The sequence below is a fragment of the Dendronephthya gigantea genome, unplaced genomic scaffold, assembly GCF_004324835.1.
Source record: "Dendronephthya gigantea isolate DGI-Jeju-01 unplaced genomic scaffold, DenGig_1.0 000044F, whole genome shotgun sequence".
In the NCBI taxonomy this organism is placed as follows: Eukaryota; Metazoa; Cnidaria; class Anthozoa; order Malacalcyonacea; family Nephtheidae; genus Dendronephthya; species Dendronephthya gigantea.
The window spans coordinates 483,410-489,612 of NW_021163054.1; the positions used below are offsets into that span (position 1 = coordinate 483,410).

Genomic DNA, 6,203 nt, shown 5'->3' on the forward strand with positions numbered 1-6,203 from the left:
TTAAAGTATATGAAGAGGACCCAAATCATTACTGCAACATGTTGCACCAATGGTTTAATGCTGATGTTGCTGAACAAAAGAGAATGGACACAAGATGACATTTTCAAACACTGATATCACTTGAAAAGTACAAACAAAATAGGCTAAACATGTCATAAATTTGGTTAGAAATATAGTACTTTAAAGGGAAATGACAATATATTTTTCGACTTTAAAATAAAGCCCACCCTATAACATATTAAAAATCAGTAAAAGTTTAGTCTTCAGACAATTACATATTCAGACAATTGTGATTGTTTATACTCGTGTAATGCGTCCTTGTCCGCCATCTTGGATTAAATTTCGAACAAATTAGAGTTATTCTGAAGTTTCGGTGTGACGTAACAACCTAGGTTGTTCTTTTCGCCTAATACATACATTTCAATATGGCTAGTAAAGAAAGCGTCATTACTACTGAAATAAAAGACAGCAAAGAGCAGATTATTGAACCCTACATGTTTGAGCTGAATAAAGGGGATGAAGGCATGGATAGTGATGTTTCGAGTGAGGCATGGATAGTGATGTTTCGAGTGAAGATTCTGAGTCGGAAGAGGATGAGATTGTTGAAGAATTTGAAGCGGTCAATGCTTGGTGTCATACTACCCTCGACAGGTGTAAGTCCGGTAAATGTACGATAATGGAGAAGACTTTTGAAAGCTTCCGCTGTCACGAGAAAGCATTGCAGTACAATAATACGAGGATAAACTTACAACAGCACAAAATAAAGAATTAAGTTGTATAGCAAGCCTGTCTTCGTTTGTGCAAAATATGCTATCAAAGGACGTCCTTGATATGGATGTGACACAATATTTAGAAGAGAATTGGCTGCTTGGCAACGATCAGTTGGAACAAATGCTTCAACTATATTGTCTTGTTTCTTACAGAAGGTGCTCAAGATGGGTTTTTACTATTTTGGGAAAAAAGGTGCGCAGAGTTTTCCCATTGTGTGCGTATACTTGCATCCAAAAATAATTTGCTTCCCCAACTGGTTTATACACTCACTTCAAGTTTGCAAAGTAAATACTGACCGTGGTCATGCAAATTAGATTATTCCATGTTACAACAGTTGCATGGATACATTTATATACAATATCTACATGTTTGAATACATGTCTATTTTACATTGGCAACCTGGCGAACATTTGCTCCCAAGTGCTTTACATGCACACGTAACAGTAGCACATTTTCCAGAACAGGTGCAGATGGATTCATTTTCAACTCGATACACTGGCAACAACAGATGCCTTGGATTCTGCTTCATTACCACACAGGTATTTGTCCTAGGGTCATGGGTTCTTTAGGTAAAACAGCATCAGCATGCTTTTGTGCTGCCGTTTATGGTGAGGTATTTTTCTCGCATTTTGAGCAGGACTGCTTCTTTATATTCTAATTAAATAACATTTAAAACAGAGACATATGAGTAAAATAGACGTAAAATAAATGTACTGTTGGATGTTGTGACAAACACTTACAGCAGTATATACTATAATATAATTTTTTATTTTGTTGTATCATTAATGAAAATTACTGTATGTTGCTCCTTCTTTTATTTTTCTGGGAATTGATTTTTCCCCTTTGTGAACTTTTGGGTAAATGACTGCCCACCAATCTTCCCCCTGTTGTGTCTTGGCCTGTTTCCTTTGTGAATTTTCGTTGTGATGCATATTGGAACAAAACTATCTAAAATAAAATTAAATGATCCACTTATTATGATTTACTATTCACACAAAGTGCACCAATTTGTATAAATTCATTAGTTAAATATATTAATTAAAAACTTGGCCATCAGAGAATGATATGGGTAGTATGTCTTCTTAGAAGCAAATTGGTTGTCCAGTGCATGTTTTGCTTCCAATGAGGATGTTTGGTGGTAGTCTGAACGCTTTCGAATTGCAGTTACCAATTGGCTCATGTTAAAATTTCTTTTAATTTTTGTGTGCTGCAGAACCTGAAAAATTGTAATTTTGGAAGTGGGCATATGAATATGCCAGTGTACAAAGTGTATTTACAGTCCCAATAGTTACTTGTAAAGTACTGTAAATATTTACCCCAATCCAAGGTTATATTGCTCAAAACTTCTTGGTTTTTGCAGCTTTAAATAACTTTTTCTTTTCACCTATAAATGCAGACATCAACCAATTAAGCCATACAAATTAAAAGCATGATCACATGATATGAACAATTTTAATTACTTTTGCTAAATGCCAAACATCATAAATATGTTTGGTATGTGGCTTTTCCTGAGCTATATAGGCTGAGACCTGGGTTTGTCTATCTGTAATTATCTTTTTTACTGCTACTTCTTTTTCTTCTAGATATCTAAGTTGCCATTTCAAGGATTCCAATTCAATTGCATTAGAATTCTTAACTTCTATGCTCTATAAATATAATGACATATGTTAGCAAGTTTTTTTTGCAAGTAGCATATTATTACCAGCACTCCCATCAAATTACCTTGATTATTTGAGTGTCCAGAATTACATTTCTGTTTACATCCAGTGTACTTTCATCACCAAGCAACCCACAGTGTCCTGGACTATCCACTCTCATGTCTGATGCTACTTTAACTGGTTTGTTATTTATTTCATTCAACAGTTTACATTGTTCCCTTTCTACACATTTAATACAGCTGGGATAACATATGCACTTTATATACTTGTTAACTCTCGTCTCTTGAAGCACAAAATGTTTATTGACTACAAAAATCTCATTATTTTGTTCAACTCCATTCCAGTGGTTAGAATACTACAAGCCAAAAGTAGGTTAAAAGCAGGTAATCTATTTATAAAGGGCCCTGTTGACCATGATATATCATGTGCTGCTGAAGAGGAACATGAGATTAAAATTGTACAATAGCTTCCAGTGATACTCTTCACTGAAACAGAGCAGTGACTTCCACATTTAAAGCAGACACCAAAGGTGGTGGCAATGGACTCTTCACATATAACAAATTTGTTGAGGACCATAATTGGTCCTTGACAGTTTTTTTAGTTGTAAGTATTACCGTAAACTGGGGTGACTTTTAAAACCGGGTTACTTTGCCCACTTTGAAGGTTTTTCTTCTATTTCAGACAGAATTGATCTTACCCTATGTCATTGCAAAATTTTGTACTTTTTGTAAAGTGTGACTTGTTTTGGACTTACTTCTAATGCTGTTTTTGTCAGTGCTATAATATGTCCAAAAATATACAGTGCAAACATACGAGTAGTCAAATGACTTCAAAATACCCTGATTGAACTGTGAATCCAATTTCTCTTCAAACTGTTTTAATTGTTTTTCAGTTGTCAGAAGGGCAAAATGTAAATTGAATTACGCTAAAATAACAGTTGCTTTGTTATTGTTCTATTTATTAGCTAGAGAAAGTAGGTGGTCAATGTCACCCCACAAACCTTGTACTTTTTGAGGTGACTTTGACCAGATAAGAAGCTTGCTTAAATGCTTGCCAGGTGCCATCTTGAAAATTCCCATAATGCATTTCGTTAAAGCACTTGGTTGACTCATTATTTTTTGAAAAAAACTGCCTGAACTTTGACGTGGGGAAAAAATTAAGGTATGGTTTTTAATTATTTTGATAATGATTTGTATATATTTTTTTCAATTTTTATTCCAAAAAACAAATTTATGAAGGTGGTCAAACTTACCCCACTGATATCGTTCAATTTTTACTTGTGGGGTGACTTTGACAGTTTAATTGGATTTTAGATCAAGATTAATGTCTATAATGTTACATCTAACTTAATTTTCATTTGTATTCTTCAATAAATTATGGCTGAAACGCTTATAGATGCCTCGGACTTATATTGCAAGGCAGAGGAAAGCGAAATACCAAGCATATTCTGGGCAAGATCTTGAAACCTGTTTGAATGATGTTACTAGTGGAAAATTATCTATTTCAAAGGCAGCAAGTTTATATAATATCCCTCGCACAACAATCAAAAATAAAATAGCAGGAAAGCATGGAAAGTCAATTGGAGGGCAAACCGTATTTACCAATGAAGAAGAGATATTTGTGTCACAATTGATAACAATGTGTGATTGGGGATTCCCAGTAAATAAGATTGATTTACGAATGATAGTAGCTGCATACCTTACCAAGCAAAAAAGAGTCAAAGCCCGTTTTAAGAAAAACATACCAGGAGATGACTGGGCAACTAGCTTTATGAAAAGTTGGAAATTGACACACAGAGTTGCGATGAACATAAGGCAAAAAAGGGCGAAATTGGCAAAAGAAGAACTTGAAATTTATTTTAACAACATTGAAAAAGAAGTAGAAGGAGTTCCTGCATCAAACATTTGGAACTATGATGAAACTTAACCTCAGAGATGATCCTGGAAGCAAGAAAGCTGTAATGAAAAGAAGAACCAAATACCCAGAAAGACTGATGGACAGTAGCAAATTATGTTTTGTGGAAATGCAGGAGCTATGCTGCCACCATACATTGTTTATAAATCAGTTCATCTATATGATACATGGGTAAATGATGGACCCAAAGATGCCCGATAACAGAACACAAAGTGGCTGGTTCGATGAGTGACATTTGAAGGTCGGTTTTCTCCCTAGTTCTTCCCATGAAATACCTGACACAATCATATCTGACGATGGACCTACATTCAATGGAGACTAATATGCACAATATCTGAAAACCCTTGGCATTCAAACTAAGTTCTCAACCCCTTATTCGCCTCAAGAGAATGCCACGGTAGAAGGATTCATGCAACCATTGGGAAAGGCATTAAAGACAGCAAAGCTAGAAGGAGGACCATGGAAACAAGAGTTATATCATTTTCTTCTTCAATATCAGACAACCCTGCATTGTACCACAGGTGTACCACCATCAGAACTATTATTTAATCGAATTGTAAAAGGAAAGATCCCAGTGATAACGAGAAGAAAGTCATTAATAAACACAAAGAAGCTCAAGACAATGAAAGAACAAAGAAGGAAATAAATAAAGAATACGCAAGAATTGGAAAGCACAAAAACGGAATAGCGTTTTAAACCTTGTGGGGAGGATTTTTTGAAGGTATGATTGAGTCCGTAAAGGCATGTTTAAGGCAATGTTTAAGGAAAGTCCTTAGTAACACAAAACTGAGAGATACAAGCCACCCTCCAAAGTACAGATGGGGCTAAAAAATGCTTCTATGTGAGAGCAATAACCAGACGTAATCCTGTCCGCGCAGCGGCATTAAAGCCCATTTACTCTTGCAACTTGATATCAGGTAATTGGGAACTCATAGCCTAAGAAGCGGTGTTGCTTCAGATCCAGGTTGTTCAAAATTATCAGATTTATCCTTTGTGCACAGAGGATGGAAATGTGTTCAATCAAAAAACAAATACATTAAACCGTTGTTGAATTCAGCGTACAAAGTGTCATCTAATTTATCTATTTAGATTTTGTGAAAAATTTTGTTATCTGTTTTTGAGGTTTTCCCAGGAGTTATATAATTATAAGCATGAATCCTTGGAATCTAACTCGGACTTATACAGCCATACACGCATGATATTATATTCTCCGTCCTGTTTTATACAGGTGGGTTTTTCACCTCAGGTTCTCATTGAACGAGCATTAATTTAGTGAAAATTGAATTATGCTACTGGTTGATGTAAGCTTGTAATTGAGTGTGTCAGCAGCAATAAACACAATGTGTTCCAAGCAACATTGGTTCGTCTGTGTTTATTTGATAAATTAGATTAGATACTATTCTAGGCGAGGCTAAAGACAACAAGGAGAACTTTGTTAAAGAAGCCAAATTAATACTAAATTTATAGCATAAAAATGTTTTTTCCTTTAAAGGATTGTGTTTCTTCACTGCGTCTATAAGTAGGCTTTCTAGACTGCGTTTATAACAATAATGCTTCAAAAATATTAGGAAAAGAACCCAGGATGTAAATGAAGATATGTCCACAAGTCACAAGTATGTCGAATATTATAAGGGAAATTTTCAGTAGTAAATTTTCTTTTCGGTGTGGGGAAATGCGTTCCAAGTCTGCTAGTTACGAGTCACCAGCCTCTGCATGTGGAGCACAACAGATCATTAGTGATGTCATGTTCTCAACCTATTCAAAACCAATTTTAATGCGGACAACCACAGCTAATTCAAAACCAGGTACCGTCTGCACACCTGCTCTGGCAGCAATCACCAGTTTCCGAGAATCTACCAA

At 35.4% G+C, this 6,203-nt stretch overlaps 1 pseudogene; it reads left to right on the plus strand.

Annotated features, from left to right (window-relative positions):
• The first annotated feature begins 425 nt into the window (after window positions 1-425).
• On the plus strand, window positions 426-4,544 carry LOC114527385 (annotated as a pseudogene).
• The last annotated feature ends 1,659 nt before the right edge of the window (window positions 4,545-6,203 follow it).